This window comes from Schistocerca americana, chromosome X, assembly GCF_021461395.2.
Source record: "Schistocerca americana isolate TAMUIC-IGC-003095 chromosome X, iqSchAmer2.1, whole genome shotgun sequence".
Taxonomy (NCBI): domain Eukaryota; kingdom Metazoa; phylum Arthropoda; class Insecta; order Orthoptera; family Acrididae; genus Schistocerca; species Schistocerca americana.
The window spans coordinates 346,958,212-346,962,192 of NC_060130.1; positions in this window are offsets into that span (position 1 = coordinate 346,958,212).

The window sequence follows — 3,981 nt, forward strand, 5'->3', positions numbered from 1 at the left end:
TTTACAAAGGCACAGACGGTGTTTAGAAAGAATAGATTGCATGCGACCGGTGGTGGCGTGTTTGTCGCTGTTAGTAGTAGTTTATCCTGTAGTGAAATAGCAGTGGATTTTTCCTGTGACGTATTATGGGTGGAGGTTATACTCAACAACCGAGCTAGGTTAATAATTGGCTCCTTTTACCGACCTCCCGTCTGAGCAGCATTAGTGGCAGAACAACTGAGAGAAAATCTGGAATACTATCCGAAAATTACCTCGCGCAATTAAACACAAGGAACACAAGGCACATGGTAAGAGGAACTTTCATTCATCAGTACCATCTACCATGGCAGTGATGCATTTCCAGATACATGTTCTTAGGATCTTTTTTCCTCCAACCCCAGTAAGGAATCTGTCCCTGCAGTTTGTCAGTTTTATTAAAGTTCACCTTTTATAAAACGATATGTGGTAATTATCGGGAACTACAGGTCTATAAGTAAAATTGTTGCAATAAGAAGGGAACAAATACAGTGCTAAAAGAGTGTTACATGTCGTAATGCTGCTGTTACAAGTGTGTGTTACATTTTGTGCGTACATGAACAATCCAAGATTATAAAGACATGCAAATAGTTTTGTTTTCTTGACTGTATATCTGTGCTGAAGTCGCTGGATTTCAAGAGTATTTAAAGAACTCTAAGGTGTGAATATAAAGACAGAGGCATGTACAAAATTACTATTGCATTTGCCAATTTTTTGTTTTTAACTGTAACATGTAGGTTAAACATTTAACACATTTGACTAAGTTAACTCGTCCTACATTAGCAGTAAATGCTCTGTCCATAATGTAGTCAAGTATGACCAAATAAGAATCAATTAATCAGTTATCAAAGATATATCACAAAAAATTCATAAGAAATTATAGCTCTCACTAAGTGATTTATACTAAGGCAGACAGAGAAGCAATGCCATGCACTTAATGCCATTTTTGTCAAAACTTTCATCAGAATTTATAGACTAATTCACTGGACACTTGTGAACTATGTATGGATAACCACAAAAAACCTGTGCATAAATGCAAGTAGCGTTAAGGTGAAATATAGGGAGGAATAGTCCAGAGAAGACACAGTTAAGGACTAAGATGACATGTTTAAGTCTGCACTAATTTTGTTGTGTTAGAGAATTCATGTGATATGAACAGGAATTGTAAAGGAGCAAACTGGCATGATGCAGCAGAGTGACTACAATATGCTGATGGTCACAGAGTCCTGGTGAAGTTAGAGATTCAGAAGGGGAATTGATGAAGGCTGGCAGATGCAACCTGAAACATCTAAGACTCCATTTGGGATTTTCATCAAGAAGACTAAATAGAGGTGATACTAATAACATGTTGTGGAACATTTATATTGGCAAGAAGGAGATGACTTGTGTATATTTGAAACAACCATAGCACAGAACAGAAACCTGTGCTACACCATGTCTAATTGAATAATTCTTATTACTTTTACGTCTACCTCCTTATTTCTATAATTATTGCATGAACTGGAAGGAATAACATCAAGAATAACTATGAAGGGACAGGATGGTTTACTTCACACAAACAGTGTGTGACAGGACTTTTCTGCAGAGTCCTTAAAAGTAAGTATATAATTTGTAACAAATGACTCATCATCCTTAGACAACCATTAGCTCCATGCTTTAAAGTGGTGCTTATGTCATTAACATCAGTTACTAAAAATAGAGAGAAAAAATAAGCGACTATAATCAGTAGAAATCATTAATCCACAAGAAGAGATTAATCATTTCTGGAAATGTGACACAATCCATTTAAGACTAAATATAAGCCAACATGGCATCATAATGGATTAGTATTATTTCCAATCAGTGTTGTTGTGGATCATATAATATTCTAAGTAAAAAGCTATGGCAATTAGAATAAATGTAATTTTAATGAGGTAGTAGAAAAATAATAAGCTGGTTTAATGTTTGGAGTTGTTATAATAATGCATATGCCATAGAGAGAGAAAAACACATTGCAGAATATCAGTAGAGTAAGACATGTAAACTGGGGTAAAGAGACTGAAATGATTAAACTGCAGAAATATGAAGGAAAGTATCAACCAGTTTGTTCTACCTGCTATTTGTAATTTTATAGCAGAAATATGAAGAACAGTATCAACCAGTTTGTTCTACCTGCTGTTTGTAATTTTATAGCAAGATCAACTATAAAGTAAATGCAGTAGATCTGATCTATGTTATGATTCATGTTATTTTAGTTGTTAGGCATTTACAGGTCATCTCAAAAATAATGTGCTAATGCAACATATCACAATAGTTGCTGAGTGCTTTTATTTATTTTAAGTGTTAATTATATTATACTGATTGACAATGCCAAATGTAGGCCTAGTCAAGCCAGGAACTATTCTTGATCACAGGACAAGGTACAGGAACTTTCAAGTGCTACATACAACATGCCACTTTTTTTTAGTGTAGTGATAGACCATATTCAAAGATGCCTTCACATACAGGAGAGGCATTTGCTGTTAACAAATTTACATTCAATGACAAGCACGAGAGATAAGTTGTAGTTCTGAAGGAAAAGGGAACAAAATGAGCTTTCAAGGCATTAAAGTATTTTAAGACAGCAGTACACATGTCACAGAAGAAAGGAAATGAGATGATGGTGAGGGGAATTTTAATATTCTACTCCAGAGAGGAAGATAATGAGGACACTTCATGTAGGAATGGTTTATTTAAATAACATGAGAATTGACACATAATGCATGGGGAAATCATTTCTGATAAAGTGTTACTGTACAGTGGTACAGCCCAGCAGACTATTCCACATTTAATGGTTGTGCATCCAGCCACTGACATGGGTTTCATAGTGAAAGTACAGCTTAGGATAATCCAGAAATGGGTGATACTAAATCAAGGTTAAATATATCTTTGGAAGGTTACATAGAAGTATTGCTATCTTCACTAATGCTTCATGTCTCAAATAGAAGCTGATTAAAGAAAACCAGAAATTCATATATCAATCAAAGAAGAGATGCTTTCTTTTCTTCAGTACACGGACTTTGCAACAGAAAATGTTTTAAATCCCTAGGGCTATTGACTTATCACCCATAATGAAATCCTAGTGAATTTAGTCTGAATTTTACAAACAGTTAAATTTGTGCTCACAATGTGTAGCATTTCAGGGCTACAAAATTAGTAGTAATATTTTTTGTTTTGTTACAACAGATGTCTGGAAAAAGTGACGAAACATGCTACAAAAAAGCCTATGAGGACCAGTAACTAACACCTGCCCTGATGGACACTGTATCTGTAGATATTAGAATGTCAGATGGAAAACACAGAAGTGAAGAATATCCATTATCATATATGGTTAAATCAAGAAAATACAGTTCCAGAGACCGAGCGAGGTGGTGCAGTGGTTAGCACACTGGACTCGCATTCTGGAGGACGATGGTTCAATCCCGCATCCGGCTATCCTGATTTAGGTTTTCCATGATTCCGTAAATCACTCCAGGCAAATGCCGGGATGATTCCTTGAAAGGGCACGGCTGACTTCCTTCCCCATCCTTCCCTAATCCGATGAGACAGATGACCTCGCTGTCTGGTCTCCTCCAAAACAACCCAATCCAACAGTTCCAGACTCACAGCTCCATAGAACATAACTACAAATATACTGTTGGCTGCATGTTATGAGCAGCATAGATAAATGGGAAGATCTCTTTGTATTCTTGAAGCAACTCAAGAGTTAGTTCAGTGAACATTTACTCATGTGGCCCATGATAAGTGTTCAACTTCTAACAACACCAGAATGTAGGTGGTCTATCCTCACCCCCTCTCTCTGATGTAGGGATGGTGGTGCTGGGATGACAGTTAGCTTTGTCAGGAAGTAAACTGCAAGAAAAAAGTTTCTTAAAAATTATTTTAATTCTGAAGGTTTAAAAAACTACATAACAGTCTTTTTGGCAGCCTTTTTATACAAGTCCCTTG